This window comes from Xiphophorus maculatus, chromosome 13 (assembly GCF_002775205.1).
Source record: "Xiphophorus maculatus strain JP 163 A chromosome 13, X_maculatus-5.0-male, whole genome shotgun sequence".
In the NCBI taxonomy this organism is placed as follows: domain Eukaryota; kingdom Metazoa; phylum Chordata; class Actinopteri; order Cyprinodontiformes; family Poeciliidae; genus Xiphophorus; species Xiphophorus maculatus.
This window is the reverse complement of record NC_036455.1, coordinates 13,390,001-13,406,853: the sequence shown is the minus strand read 5'-3', so window position 1 is coordinate 13,406,853 and position 16,853 is coordinate 13,390,001. Positions and strand designations below refer to the sequence as shown.

At 38.3% G+C, this 16,853-nt stretch overlaps 1 protein-coding gene across 2 annotated transcripts in view; it reads left to right on the top strand.

Moving 5' to 3' along the window:
• The first annotated feature begins 285 nt into the window (after window positions 1–285).
• rnf19b (ring finger protein 19B) overlaps window positions 286–16,853 on the top strand; it is a 39,530-nt gene continuing 22,962 nt past the window's right edge. The window contains exon 1 of one of the 2 annotated variants that reach the window (XM_023345103.1): window positions 286–601. The gene's annotated coding sequence lies outside the window, so the exon portion shown is untranslated. Of the gene's footprint in view, window positions 602–15,785; window positions 15,807–16,853 lie in introns of those variants that run through there. The other variant, XM_023345105.1, reaches the window with a different exon arrangement.

Below are 16,853 nucleotides of genomic sequence, written 5' to 3'. Positions count from 1 at the left end.
TACTTAAAACTGTAAAACTTTTCTGCAGAAAAATGGAGACGTACAATTTTTAGGACAAAAGGATGAATAATTACTATTCCTGTATTTATTCCTTATACTTACAATTTTACAGTTAGTGTTTAGCTAGGTTATTATTCTATTTAATGTCATTACAGTTAAATTAATGATCCAACATTATATATACGTGATTATTATTGTGTACGTTAAGAATACATTTTAACAATAGGAAGCAAAAATTGGTCATTTTTAATATATTTCAGTTTTATACAAGTAACATTGGACGGGTATGACGTCACAGGGTGGGGTTTCCGTGCAGCTGACGGGGTGACGTCATGGTCAGGGTTTTCCTCCTTCGACGTCGCAGGGCGGCGGAGCGGCAGTGAGCGACGCGACGCGGCAGCGGTAATATCCCCGGAGTTTTACCGCGGCGCAGCCGGAGCGCAGGAGGACCAGAGGCCGCCTCCACCCAGCAGGAAACCCCGGAGCCACGGAGCGCAGAGCCGGCCCGGGCCTTCCAGGACAGCCAGGAGCCACCGCGGGAGCAGCCGAGGCATCGCCGCTCAGCTTCTGCAGAGGAAGACGTCCGTTGCCGGGGGGGGGGGTAAGTACCGCTGCATAAACCCCGTGGATTTAAATACCCCCTCTCATGTCAGAATTACCCCGATAAGCCGAAACCAGGGGCGGATTTCGGTCATAATCGCGTCAGTGCAATCAGAGCAGAGGAGGAACGTGTCCATGTTGGCCGTTAGCAGCTGAGAGTCTCCAACATTTAGACGTTGATTCATCCAGGATGAGTTAAAATCCTGCCGCTGGTTCACCGCCTCTGGTCAGGAGCTGCGCGGCCAGAGGCGGAAAAAATATCCAACAAACTGAGAGATGGAGAGATTGACATCGGAAATGTTCTAGAAAGGAATTGGGAAATTTATGAGCTTGAAAAGTAAAAAATTTTATTAAAGTTTTTTTCCATAAAATGTCTGACTTTTTAAACTGATACATTTTCTTATTTTTCTAGAAAATTAAGATCTCAAGATTTTTGAGAAAAATCTCAAAATTTTCATGTTTAGCAAATTTTTGACTTTTGAACTCAGAATTTTTCTTTTATTTTTTAAAAAAATAAAATTTCTAAAATTAATCCTCAAAATTTCAGTTTCTGTGTAGCAAAATGTGCTTGTTTTTAAGAAAATTTCTGATATTAATCTCCAAATGTCCATCACTTTCAAAACTCAGAAATTTTCATGTTTTTTCCAGTAAATTTCTTAGAATAAACTCAAATTTTCTGAGTTTTTTTCTAGGAAAGTTTTGACTTTTGAAATTAAATTTTCTTCTTCTAGAAAATAAAAAAAATAGAATGTTTCTATCAAACATCTGACTCAGAAATTTCAACGTTTTTCCAGACAATTTCTGAGAATAATCTCAAAGTTTTATGTTTTGTCAAACAAATTGACGACTTTTCAAACTCGGATGTTTCTGGTTTTTCTCAAAATTTTCTGGGATTAATCTCCAAATTTCCATGTTTTTCTGGCAAATGTTCAACATTTCAAACTCAGAAATGTTCAGTTTGCTCCTCCTGTTTTTGTCTGTAACGGGTTGCCATGTTTCCTGCAGCCTGGAGGAAAAGCTTCATGCATTCAGCTGCAGATGGGAACTGGTTTGGTTTCCAGATATCATCTGATGATGAGCGGCTTGTCATCATGATGACACGTCTCCTCTGTGGTGTCTGCTTGAGGTGGAGCAGCTGAAATCAAGAGTCGGCTGTGATTCACTGGCTGTAAAGAGTCTTCAGACTCAACCTAGTATGTCTGGATTTGTTGCTGTAAAAGACGAGACGATGGAGGATGATTTCCTAAAGGTTTTTCTTCTTCAGTTTGATCAGTATTGTTTGTTACTCGCATAAAAAAACGAGCAGATCAGTTAAAATGTAACAAATATAAACTACATGCAAACTAATGGTTTATTGAATCACCTCTGGATTGAATTTATTTGGCAACCTGAACTTTCCTCCGATTAAGCCACTCTGTAGCTGTTTATCCAATATTAGAAACGCATTAAGAGATGCAAATAATTCAAACATTACATTGCCTTACCCTTACAAACAATAACGGCAGTAGGTTTGATTATCTGTAGTTATGCATCTGCAGCTAAGAAATCCTTCTAACATCAGCATGTGAAAAGCTCAGGTTCTGCTCGACTTCATATCAATACAGATCAGGACCGATCAATTCACTACTTTTTTTATTATCAATAACTGGATAGCAAAAGATCTGTAATAGATTTTTACTTGAACCAGGTGAAACCACTTGAACAGCTTTGAGTAAAATATATTGACAAAGAAAGTTTTTATTTTTATTCTAAATTCAAAATGTTTACATGTTTTATAAATGAATTGCTGCTCTGAGCGTCACTCTTTCAGGAGATCACCTTTTTTGAGTCTGTATTCTCCAGTTGACGACTAATCGATTGTTTGAATAAAGACGATTAATCTGATTGGTCCTGTAACTCCATGCATGTGCAGAGACCTTGTGCTGCTCCGGCTTCGTCCTGCGTGTGGAGAGGTTTGCTCTCAGCCACCGAATCGCCCGCAGGCAGGCATTAAACATTCAGCAGCTCAGCAGTGCGGCTCCTGAACGCTCCTCTAATTATAGAAGCTAGCCGGCCCGATTCCCTCCGCACCGCTCCGGACTCTCCGCGTACGTCCTCTCTGTGTTTGTGTGGGAGAGAGGCGTTAATGAGAAACGGTGGGAAACCGAGGAGTCAAACTCTCGGTTTGGGCTCCCATCTGCCTCCCACTGCATGAACTGTTTCACTTCTTACCACTTTTATGGATGAAAGAAGCAGAACTCTGCCTTTTAGTGACACTTTAACATTTAATCATGAGTCATTTCTTTTAAGCAACCTTTTTATTCATTACTGGAAATGATTACTTAACCTGTCTGAGTCTAATAAAAACATCTAAAAATGTCAAGTAAAGCTGAAATCAGCCAATTATTTCACTAATTTGTTGATGAGCAGATATATTTCAGTGTTACTTTCCCATGAAAACAGGTCCAGGTTTTTCTATAATTTTAGGAATATTATCTATCCAGATTGGAAGCAGAAATTAAGATAATTTAAAAAACATTCAGAACTTCCTACGCCGGGCCTGTAGGTGGCAGTAGCGCTGCTGGATCTAAACACAAGAGCAAAAGATTCAGAGTGGTTTTCTTTGCTATTTACGTGTTGTAGCTAACAAACAAAGTATAATCAACAAAATCAAAACAAACTTCACTATGTAGACCAAACATGGTTGACTTGCTGTGGATTTTAGTGCATTTCCTAAGCTAACATCATCATTTTCCCATAGGTCTTAGCTAACATGCTAACATGGGTGCAAAAACAAAAAATCAAAGAAATATTAAAGGGAGGTTTATTGTTTTATTGTTTAATTCACCAAAGTCACAATTTGATTTTGGATTTAATTAGATTTAAAAAAAATATAAGAACTTTGTAAAGCAGTGAAGCTAACGTCAAGATGCTAATCAAACTGTAGCAGTGAGTTATGTAGCTAAAAGTGGAAAAACTGGATGTAAAATCGTGACCTTTGACCTGAAGGTGGTCAGCTCATCATGTTAATGTATAACTACAGTCTGTCTGTCATTATATCACTTTATTAATAATAGCTTTGCTTTATGGTCATCCTGGTAAAAAGTTAGATTATTCATGACTAATCGATTATTGAAATAATCTTTAACTAATTTCATAGTTGATTAATACGACAGCTGAAGTAATTCTGCTTAAAACGGCACAGAAAATATATACATTTTGCATTTAAGTTAAAAAATCCCTCTTTGTTTGTAAAGATGTTTTTCCCAGAACTGAAGTTTTAGTTTCACCAGGTTCAAATTCTGCATCAATCAAACATGTTTTCCTGTCCAAATATTATTCACTTAATCAAAACCATAATCATCTGATCATCTCTGCACTGGACTGATGTCACTGAAAGAATTACAAATAGTTTTTAGCTGCAGCTGCTTCTCTAAAGGAATGCTGTTATTGTTCTTAGGGAATGCAATGTTTAGTTTGCTATTGAAAAAAATGACTTGAATTATTTGTCAAAATGTGATTTTTCTTAAATCCAATTAAGGATTTTAAAAGTTTCTAAAACTCTCTCTTGGGGATGCAGCGTCTGCATCATCATATCCAGTTGATATGTTTGATTTAATCAGAGTCTTTAAGCATGAGGAGGTGATGTGGAAACGGGCCAACGTTCTGGTCGGGTTCCAGTGAAAAAAGGCGTGGAAAGTTCTTCAGCTGCATCCAGGCGTTGAAAACATCTGATCCGTCTCAGATGTCCGCTGGACGTAACAGAACCCGAAAATAAAACACGATCCATGTTTTATTGAATGTTTGGAGCATTTTGACACACACGCACGCACACACACACACACACACACACACACACACACTCCATGCAGACGGTGCTGCTTCCAGTGAAAAGGTTGTGTTTAGTGTGTTGAATGTGGGGGCGAACATTTCCACAGAATTTTCCTTCCATTAGCGCTGATATCACTCTTTCAGTTTATGCTGAACTGTAATCAGTGATGTAACGGCGGCAGAGGACACGGCGTGCTTCTTCTTTTACTGTTTACCGTAAATTATCTGTTCACAATTACAGTTTTCAAATCTGTTCCACTTTTTGCTTCTTTTTTTCCACAAACAAAAGAGTTTCATTGTTTTGTTGTTAGGAGATAAAAATCAGCCACGTGACTTTTAAAAAGAAAACGAGAACTGATTCAGAGTTCTGATTCATCTGGGTTCTCCCTCGCTCTGGGATTGATTGGTTTGGAGTTTTAAAGTTTCTTTAAAACGAGAACAAACTAATTTAAGTTCACAGATGTTCTGCAGGCGCTTGGCAGGAACAACAGGTGAATATTTTAGTTTCTAGATGTTCAAAACTGGTTAAAACCCAGTAGACCTGCAGCTGGAACTTCAGTGTTACAAAGTGGTGACTCACATGCACACCACACTTTTCAGATTTTTGGTTGTTGATTTGTAGCAACATTTTTCTTCCTGGACCCAATGGGAGAACATCTGGAGACTCCTCCATAGTTAGATTACCTTTTAGTAATCAGTTTTTCTGATAATTAATTGGGTAAAAAAATAAAAACTGTCACATTCTGCTGGTTTTTTAATCAACCACTTAAACATTTTCATAAAATATTAGAAATATATTGAAAGATGCAACTAACCAAATAATTAAATTCCTTTTTAATAAGAACATAATCATTTTATTGCCTAAGATGCAGTGAAAGCATTCCTTCAGTGAAATCATCTGGATGCAGCTGCAGCTAAAATATCCTTCTAACATCAACATATGAAGAGTTAAAATCAATGCTGTTTATCGGTTTATCTGAGTTTGATTTACTGATCAATATGAGATTTCCTTTACAGATTTTGAACCAGGTGAAGCTAAAATTACCACTAGGAGTTTTGGGTAGAACACATCGACAGATAAAGGTGATTATTTTTATCTTAAAAGCAAAATGTTTATATTTTTTTAACCGTTTTGGTTTCATTACGGCTCTGAATTGGGTTGTTCTGGCCGTTTTTTAGAGTCTGTAAACTTCAGTTCACGATTAATCGATTACTAAATTAGTTGGCGATTATTTCAATAATCGATTAATCCGACCAATCGTTCCAGGTGAAGTTTTGCTTTTTGGGTTTATTATTTGTTTTATTTGATCTTTATCTGAATCCAGGAGAACTACTTGAGGAATTAAGAAAATAAAAGTGAATGACCTTCAGCCTGCGGCTCTTCAGGCCTCAGTTTGGGTTTCTGGACCTGGAAAGGACTTCCTGGAATATTTGTCTTCAGGAAAGGCGCAAGGACAGTATTATCAATATAAACTAAATCATTATTATCATGAACTAAAAGCTCCTTCTGGGACGGATCTGGACCGCCCAATCTGCCTGGAACTTGTTCTGTTTGTCCAGAACCGTTGAGGCTAAGCACATCTTCCTCACTTCTTAGAAGGCTGAGGAGCGTTTTTCTTTTTAATCTGTCGTTCATTAAACCATTAGTCACGTCTGCGCTGGTCAGTTCCTGACAACGCAGTAATGGCTGCTTCAGTGGCCTTTAAGAAACGCATCTGAAACCATAAAGTCTCGTAATAACGGGCCGGAGGTCTCCGCCGGCGAGCCGGTCGGGATCCGGTCCGATTCCTCTCAGCACAACAAACCTGGACCTGATGAAAGTGCTGGTTCTGAAATTGTTTTCTGAAGAACCAGCATGTTCAGACATATTTATGTGAAGCTGGCAGCAGCTTTAGTTCACGTTTCGCTGCCAAAGCAATTTTGCAAGTTTTTACAGAGTTTGCTTCAGTTCTGCAAACTGCTGCTGGCGCCCTGACCCAAACGGTTCCAATAAACCCGTCACCAGGCTGGCAGAGCCCAACGGTTAGGAGGAAATACTGAGTTAAAATCAGGTGAAAACATCTTACTGTGACGTCTGACTCAGCCGAGATGCTCTGATTCAGAGGAAGGACGTCTGTCGACTCTCCAGTTATGGCAAAATAAATTATTCTTTTCACTTTTAGCAGAAAAGTTTCAAATTATGTTGCATCTCAAACTGAAAGTCTTAATACACTGCAAAAATCACAACATATTACCATGAAGTTTTGTGTAGTTTATAGTGCAAATATCGGTAGCACTTTATTTGAGGGGCTGTGCGTAAGATCGTCATGACATAAACAGGAAGTAACTTTTGTTATTAACATGAAGGATTCTTCGTTTCAGGCTGTCATTTGGTAAATAATGACTTTTAATGGACTTTTAACACAAGTTTTAATGCAACTTTGCATTTAAAGTGTCATTATTAACCAAATGACACTTTGTGACCACAGTCTGAAACATTCATGAAGACTCTTTCATGTTCATAGCAGGTGTAATGTCAGGTTTATGACAGTCTGATGCACACACTGGAAATAAGACAAAAGTAACTTTTTATCAAAATATAGTCAATAATTCCTTAGTTCTAGTTCCACTGGCACATTATTTCACTTAGAAACTAGTTCTAGTTTGAGTTTTTATTGCACTTATAAAATGAGAGAAAAACCTGTTTAAAAATGAAATAATCTGCCTGTTTTCATCAATATTAAGGAATTATTTAACTAAAACAAGCTCCTAATTTTTGCTGAAAAGTTATCTGTAAGTCAGTTGTCTCTTATTTCAAGTGCACTAAGATATTTATCCTAGGAACTAGACAAAAATATCTGTTTCAGTGTATGTAACTTAGGTTCTAAGATGACTATAAATCATGTTTTTAAAGTAATTTTATCTGAAATAAGTTTTCATCTTCATCTAAAATCTTGTTGAAACAACTGTGTTTACAATAATCCACCAGGTCTGTGAGAAAGCAAACAGCTGGAGCCTGTTTTTATTTCTCTTTCTGCTCTATTGAGGCAGAGCTGAAATAAAAATAATACATTATAGTTGTTAAGATTTCCAGTTTCTTTGTAAATATTCGTGCAGCTCTAATAAAGTCATAAACGTTTGGACCACTGCTGTCAGGATCAGCTACAATCCAGGATTTCTCACTTTCTAGTATTTCTTTAGGTTTCAAACCTGTGAAGGTTTTGGTAAAAGTGCTTGATAACCAGTGAATTTACTGGAGTGACTCTTTGTTTTGTATTCAGTCGGATGCTGAACCCATTTTTCAGGCCAGCGTTGCTCCATGGAAACAGAGAGGTTTGTTTACAGCAGCGTCTGCTAGCCTTTTAGCTAATTGACTCTAATTAGCTTTCCCCCAAAACACACACATAATACATTATTAGCTGTTTGTTGAGTGAGGACCACCTGTTCGGCCCAGAGCCGGCCGGCCCCGGCAGCCGGCCCCCGGCTCTCGGATTAGCCGGGTTTTAGTCAGTATTCCTGCAAACAGGATGAAAGTCTGAGCCGAGCCGCCGGCTGGACTCCGGCCTGCTGGAGCAGAAACAATCAGTCATCGGTCGGTTTGGGCGGCAGGCTGTTGGCTCACGCTCTTATCCCAAGCGATAAGATGTCCTGGAAGAGCTGAGCAGGTCTAATCCTGATTTGTTTAGTGAAAGAACAAAAAGGAAATGCAAAGCAACATTTACTGGTGTTTCCTGTAAATTCATGCAAAAGATTCCTGATTCTGTTCCAGATCTATAAATTGAAGACTTTTTTATTTTGTAGCATCAGAGATGAAAATCTGACAGATAAATGAGATGAAGAAGAGTTCCTGCAGTTTTAACCCTTCAGCCGTCTGCTCGCCTCCTGAGCAGAAACAGTTTTTACTACCCAAATACAACAAAAATCAATGTTTGGAGCCTCAGGGCAGCAGGAAGTAAAACTGAAAGCTGGCAGCTTCAGCGGGAATTAGACCAAACGTCATGAAGTTCTGAGGAAAGGCAGATTAATGACGGGAATGAATAACCAGTTATGCAGAAATAAAGCGCAAGAGGAAAACATTTATGCAGTTGGAGGGAAATTTAACTGGCTACACTCCAAAAACACAAAATCCTACCAAATACGTTTGTCTCATTTCTACAGCATATACCTTAATACACTTGAAATAAGATTATATATATAATAAAAATGCATATATATATATATCAGCATTACATAGTTGCTTTGTTTAAGTTAATAAATCCTATAAATGTAATAAATGTATTCATTTATCACTAATTTCGTCATTTCGTTTCGTTTTGCTGTTCAGAAGAATAACAGATATTTTTATTAAATGGAAGCCGTGTTTCCTTCTTTTGATCCTGGAGCAAAATTTCACTGGAAGCAGACGTTTCATAACCTGCAGAATGATTTTGGCATCTTGCCTCCTCTTCCTGGTGCTGGTGTGTGTGGGTGTGGGGGGGGAGGTGTTTGTGTGTGTGTGTGTGTGTGTGTGTGTGTGCGTGTGTGTGTGTGCCCTGCCTGTTCCAGTGTGTAGGTACGACGTGTCCTGCGGTGGCAGAGACCGGAGGATCCTGAAGTTTTGAGTCAATGTGTGAAACCAGAAAGTTTGTGGGAGAATCTGAGTTCAGATTTCCTTCCTGTGTTTCCTGTTTGTCTCTGAGTCAGAAAACCCAACATGAACCTGGATGTGGGTCATGATGTCATGATGAAGATCACACACTGCTGTCACTGTATAAAGTTCAGCTGCCGCCCTCCCTGTTAGCTAGCATAGCTTTGCTAATAGGCTAACTCCTTTTAGCACAACTTCAACACAATGAAGGTCTTTTCCCATCAGATCAGCTTGAAGCAGAAATGATCCCCCAGCTTGTGCATCAGATTTACAGGCATACCAGAAACACAATACCAAAGTTCCAGGTTGGGACTTTTGTTTCTAAAAACAAACAAAACAATGTGATTAGTTGCATTAACATATTTAAAAGCTGTGTAGTTAGTGTTCCAGTTTGTGCCGATGTTAATCTGAGGTTTTGTTGAAACGTCCAGTTTGCTCTGCACTGAACCGTCAGAGCAGGAAGATCTTCATCTATTCCAGCCTTTACAGTAAACTCAGAGTTTATGTCTTGTGATGAAAGCAGGCGTCGTCTTCCTGAGTTCTGATTTCGACCTCGTGTTGACCCTGCACTGCAAAACACTAAATCTAACGTTTCAGCAAGATAGAGGAGCTTGTATTATCTAAATAATTCCTTAATGTTAATTAAAAAAGAGGCATATTATTTTACTTATAATAAGATATTTTTACATTATAAGAGAAACAATCAGCCAGTGGAACTAGAACTTTCTCATAAAGAATTATTGACTTAAAACAAGCATCTATATCTTTCTTAAAAGTTACTAAGTGTATTAAGATATTCTCACTAGAAACTAGAACAAAAATACTTGGTAAGATTTTGTGTTTTTGCAGTGTTCATGTCCTTTTTCACAAAGCAAAAAAAAGAGAAAAACAAGCTGATTTACTTTGGAGTAAATTAAATGTGGGAGATTGTGTGCAGAGGAAGAGATTTTAGCAGCTTTGCAGGACATAAAGTCTGCAGTGTGTGTGTGTGTGTGTGTGTGTGTGTGTGTGTGTGTGTGTGTGTGTGTGTGTGTGTGTGTGTGTGTGTGTGTGTGTGTGTGTGTGTGTGTGTGTGTGTGTGTTTGGGAGCAGCAGTGGAGTAGGAGGATAAGTGTGAGATAGCAAATCATGTTCTCTGAGGCTGTTCAGCTCCATCTGGCAAATGATGAACACACGATGATCATCGTCTCCTGAGGTTTTTTCCAACTCCGCACACACAACGTACCGCAAACAAACCATCACTGCGACATCAGCGTGTGCAAAATTCATGTCAAAAATGACTGTTTCTGGTAAATATCGTATCCCAATAATGTACTGAATTTCAATTTTTAATGCTGATATATTATTTACACTGCAAAACCACAAAATCCTACCGCGTATTTTGGTCTAGTGCAAATATCTTATTACACTTTGAGTAAGAAAAACTAACATAAAAGTAACATTTGAGCAAATAGATACCAGAATATTTTAATGTCGTGGGAATTCACCTGCTTCATTTCTTAAAGTATTATTCATCAGTAAAGCAGAATCTGACCTGCAGCCAAAAACATGTTTGTGTTTCATTTTGTTTGAATGCTGAGAATCAGGCGTGGGCCGCCTGGAGTTTCTCACGCTCTGAGTGAGACGCTGAGGTTCGCTCTCCGACCTGCTTACTGCGCAAAACATTTGACCTTTTCCATCTCTGCTGACCTGCACGGCAACAGAAGAATGAGAATCAGGATTAGACGGTTGATTGGAGGCCAGCAGGTCCAGTAGTGAAACACAAAATATGATCAGTTACATTATTTTATAATTAAACAAGAGCCAGACTCTGTTTCTTCTCCTCCTCGTGAAAACTGCTGCTTCTCAGTTTCTCTGACATTCAGACGTGTTTGATGATCTAAAAAAGAACAAAAAAAATACTTTTAACTTTAAATTGGAAATTTTAGTCTGTAAAAATGAATGTTCAGTATATTGTGCTAAAACAAACTTGTTACAGAAATCTTTTGTCTGCAGAGCAATTCAGGAGTAAATTACCTACAAGAGACTTAAAAAGTTTCATTTAAAAGAAAACTGAAATCTTATTGAGATTAAATCTTTTTATTAATAGAGATTTGTGTGTATAATTTGTGTATTTATGTTATTGTGAAAAGTGTTGTTTGAATATTTCTCTGTTTTATCAGTTGGACCCCAGGAAGTTTAGTAAACACTTTTTAGAAAACTAATGGGAATCCTAAAGAATAAGCAAATATATATAAACACATGTTCAGCTTGTAAACCGCGTATCCTGCACAAAAATCAGAAATTTGACTTTGAAAATGAACTTTTCTGCTGTTTTAAAACAATACTGTCATTTTAAATTAAAAATATATATTTGATAACACTTTATCAAAGAAGATTTCTGCTTTTCAAAGCTTTTATTTTGCATTTTAGCAACAAAATATGGGAACTATTTACATGGGCAGCTGATCTCAGATTCAGTGGATTCAAATAAGGAAACTTAGATTTTTCTTCTGGTTAAAAGTCGACTTTTATCAGTTGTTATTGTTGAAATAGGAATAAATCAGTTTTTTTTCCCAATTATTTTCAATGTTTATTGCACTGCGTTTATGGGATTTTGTATGTTTTAATAAAAATGCAGTAAGATTATCAGTGGATTCATGTTTTTAACTTTTTGTCTTTCTTGATCAGCTGCTTCTGAACTCAGACTGTCAGCTGACCCGTATCAAAGAGGGGCAACAGGTTGGGGAGGGGCTGGCAGACGGCGTTCTGCTTAGTGAATTTCTGCCTCTGGAAACAAACAGGCTGTCCCCGCCGTTTCACAGATCTGCCTTCAGAGATAACGAGAAGCTTCTCATGGTTAAGTGTTTGCTCAGCGTGAAGCCACATCACAGAGCCGACAACAGCGCCACCATGGGGCCTTCGCTGGTTCTGGTTCTGACTGAGGATCAGAGGGCCACAGCAGAGCTTAGGCAGCAGAAAATCACAACGTTAAAGGAGCTTTTCACACAATAAAAACCGAACCTTTAAATGGAAACTAAGCAGAATAAACAGGCAGTTTGAGAAACACGCCAGGACCAACACTGTGCTTCAGTAAAAGTACAAAAACAGACAAAAATCTACTTTAGTAAAAGTACAAAGAAATTAGTAAAAATACCACATTAACATTTTTACTTGATTAAAAGTAAAAAACTTGCTTTTATAAATGATAAAGTATTAAAAATAAAAGTAGTTGTTGAAAGTATTCCCTAATGTAATAGTCTATAGCACCATTAAGTGTGCCTACTGTATGTCAGAGTTGGGGAGTAACTAGTTACATTTACTGGAGTAACTTTTTGATCCATCCATCCAGTTTCCAGCCTGGTCCCTGTGGGACGGGTTCTGCTGCCTCTCCAGCGAACGAGAGGCGGGTCACCTGGACAGGTCGCCAGTCTGTCACATTAACTTTTGATAAAAATTATATTTTTACTACTCTGTACTTTTTACTTTTACGTGAGTAAATTTTCTGGATACTCTACCCACAGCGAGTAACTTCAAACTTGCTGCAATCACAAATTCATCTGACGCATACCTGGAGTTATTGCTAGTTTCAGAAGCTTTATTTTGAAATTAATTGATTTAGAAAAATGTTTATTTTGTCTGATTTTCTTCTTTTGTAATTTGTTATTCATATGAATAATTTCCGTTTTAGTCCTTAAAACACCAAATCTTCCACATAATTTTATGTTTTATATTCAATAACATCAAAAAATGAAACATCACAAATCGGCAGGTATTGTCCTATTACCTAGCAACCACACCGCCTGTTGCCTAGCAACCCAAGCTGAATTCCAGCACATTTGGCCAGCTGGATTTACCGCTCTACACCGGCTGCTATTGTTGACTTGCCATTCAGAAACCACTTGCTGCATTCTTGTTGCGCAGGAAGTTCTACTAATGCTTCTCAAAGATGTGCAGTTATATACACTGATCAAAAAAATAAAGGGAACACTTAAACAGGTGTTTAACACTTAAAGTGTTCCCTTTATTTTTTTGAGCAGTATAGTTGCACATCTGTTGCAGCGAGTGTAAATGTTGAGCTGGGGGGCGTGACCAGCAGACGCTCATTTGGATTTAAAGTGACAGGACGCCCTAAAACAGCTCAAAATCAGCAGACTAAAGTTTTATTATCTAAGAATGATTTTGTTTTGTTTTGTGAAGCTTATCCTAACATCTCCAAGGAAGGATAATTGGTCACCTTTAAGTAAAGAACATGAAAAATGTACTTAAGTACAATGACGATGTTTTGGTACATTGCTGCACTGCTGGTGTAATCCAGTGAAATTCTACATTTATCAGGGATTTTAGTGCATAAATGATCATAATTAATCATAAACTCTGGCAGAGACAGATTTGGTTTATCCTTAAAACTGGACCAAACATGGCAACCTCTGTGTTTTAACCAGTAGATTCTGTCAGCTGCTCAACAAGGCCTGCATTAAAAAGCCTCTGGCCAGTTTGACCTTTGACCCTGAAGCCAATAACGAATGTTTTCACACAGCATTCTTCCTTCCTTCCTTCTATCCTGCAGCTTGTTTGAATTCTGCCGAAGTTTATCCGATGGCACTGATAACTCAGCAAGCTGACGAAGAGTTGAGCTATTTTACTTCCTGGTTCTCTTATCGCTCGCTATAAAATCAGCTGCAGGCGTTAAAGTCACTTTTGTTTTGGCTGTTATTGGCTGTGACTACAAAGAGAGTTTGGACTGAATGGATGAGATCTGACATATTTATTGGATAATAGTGTAATGTCAGTAGTTTGATGTGTTTATTTTGTCTCAGTCTGAATAAAACTGCGTTGTTCAGTAACTCAGCTCAGATTTTTTTCTACTTTTATGATGTTATTTCATTGTGATCATTAAAAAATCAAGATTTGAACGATGTTGATGAGTCAGCTGGAATCAAAGTCTGCCAGCGCTGTGAATCACACATCTTACTCACCAAATGAGCTCCAAGCTAATGTTTAGTAACAGATGGCCACGTAAAACTCTAACGAGTGAAGATAAGAGCAAAAAAAGGCCCAAGAAACAATTTCCTGAAAGGCACCGCCATGGTTTGGTCTTTGAAGCATTTGCGTTGTGAGTAGCACGTTTATTGGGATCAATAGTGTGGAAATTACTTTTCCTCTACATCTGGGATGGAGTTTGTTATGGTGCGACATCAGAGGCTTGCTTAATTAAGTTTCTATATTTAAGAAAGAAAGTACGGCAAGCCCTCAGCATCACTTTCATTTTTAAGGATTTGGCATCCTGAGGTGAGTGAACCTTCATCATTGCAGGCAACATAGTGGAGCGAGACATTATCCATCCATCCATCCATCCATCCATCCGTCCATCCATCTGTTCATCAATCTGTTCATTCATCCATCTGTTCATCCATCCATCCGCCCATCCATCCATCCATCCATCCATCCATCCATCCATCTGTTCATTCATCCATCTGTTCATCCATCCATCCATCCATCCATTCATCCATCCATCCATCCATCCATCCATCTGTTCATTCATCCATCTGTTCATCCATCCATCCATCCATTCATCCATCCATCCATCCATCTGTTCATTCATCCATCCATTCATCCATCCATCCATCCATCCATCCATTCATCCATCCATCCATCCATCCATCCGTTCATTCATCCATCTGTTCATCCATCCATCCATTCATCCATCTGTTCATTCATCCATCTGTTCATTCATCCATCCATCTGTTCATCCATCTGTTCATTCATCCATCTGTTCATCCATCCATCTGTTCATTCATCCATCTGTTCATCCATCCATCTGTTCATTCATCCATCCATCCATCCATCTGTTCATCCATCCATCCATCTGTTCATCCATCTGTTCATCCATCCATCCCTCCATCCATCTGTTCATCCATCCATCCATCCATCCATCTGTTCATCCATCCATCTTATGTTTTGCATTAATTATTTAATATTAGTTAAAGCGTTTGAGAATTTAGAACTTTTTAGTTTGTAAACATCTAGGATTTCCACAAGAAAATATTTTGGGATGCCAAAACATTACAGCTGTTTTTTATTTATTTATTGGTCTAAAATTATTCTGTACTTGTAGTTTAGATACATTTTTCTAGGAAGAGATTTTTAATCTGTAAATGCATGTTTCAGACATGTTGAAACGCGTCTTAATCCACTTGGTTATTCTGGTGCAGTATCATAAACCTGGAAGGTTGGCTACACAATGAATTATTGATCAATAACACTTCATATGATGCAAATCTGTTTCATGCATTCCTGTTTAATGTTGTTGAAGTTCATAATGTGGCCACTAGATGGCGCGGACTAAAATCTTACATCAATTTGCTCTAAAACTGAATAGAAATATGAAATGAAGATTGAAAAAAGTCGTTTTTTGATTAACTTTAAAAGCGGATGTTTGGAATATTTTCGGTTCTCTTGTGATATTTCTTCTTCCTGGCCTGAAAACTGGATCAGACACTCAGCTCAGCCCGTCAGCTGCTCCAGGTCGGTTCGGCTTATCTGTGTTTTTCTGTGCGTCACGGCCATGAATCCCCCTCCTCACGCTCCCCACTTGGACGCAGACATCGTAATCACATGAATGGTCTGACGTTTACTGGGTCAGCATTACTCTGCCTGTGTTTGTGTGTGAGATGGAGATATATAGAGAGAGAGAGAGCGGCCTTCAGACGAGCGGCTGTAATCAGATTTGTGGACGTTAAGTCAATCACAGAGGCTTGGTTTGTTTTTGGTTCGCAGAGGGAAAACCAGAAAACATCTGCACTGCTGAGTGAGTGTGTTTGTCTTTTTTAATCAGTTGTCTGGATTTTATTTCCTGTAGCAACAAAAACGTGCACACCTCTTTTAGGGTCCCGATAACAACTAGAACTCATTTTAATCAGTAAAAACAGTTCATTTAAGCTGTAACAATAATCAAGTGTGAAACTGGATTTTGTATGATCAGTATTCATGGTTGTGCGGAGTAGTTTCAAGCAGTGAGAATGTTCCCAGCAGTCACTGTAAATAAAGAAAAAGTTCCTTACATCCCTTCTCTATTCTTGCGCTTTGTTTGGAGTTATTCAGGATTGTTTTGGGGGGTTTTGCACCCATGTCATAAATCTTGTCTAAAAGTTTCCGGAAAGTTCTGGGAAAATTAATATATTTGTATGCGTTTTGGCCTTTCGTCCACATAAAAACTCAATTTAATATCACTGAAAGCAATTACTTATGAAAACTCCTGTGTTGTGTTTGCGTGTGTACAAGGAGAAATGGAGATTTAGGGTCCCGTCAGTTACAGCCTGCAGCACAAAACGTGCCAATACGTCCCACTGGCTTTGACACGACACCCACTCAACATTGTGTTGTGTTTTATTTACATTTATATTCTAATACTTTATTTAAAAGCAGTTAAACTTGTGTATCTGCTCAATTGAAATTGCGGTTGTTTTGAAGCAATCTGATTGGCTGACAGGTTTTAGCGTGGCGCTGCACTGCCCCCTATGGGTTTGGCATGCTCAAAACAACAATCAGTGGGTTAATGTGGATGAAAACTTTTCTGAATCTGATCCCATGTCTTCAAATATTTTTTAAATGATGTAGCAGAAATAATTGTTTTTATAAAGTATTAAGGAAGAATATTTTTATAAATTAACTTTGGACAAAACGTTTGGCTCTTTCTTCCTTAATCTTCCGGGTCCTCTCAGCGGGCGACGTGCAGCCACAGGGAAAACAACACTGCGCATTGACGTCACAGAATCACAGAGTTTAATCCCATACAAAGCAACGCATTAATTAACAACAGAACTGCAGAGGGACAGAGACATATATCATTACCTTG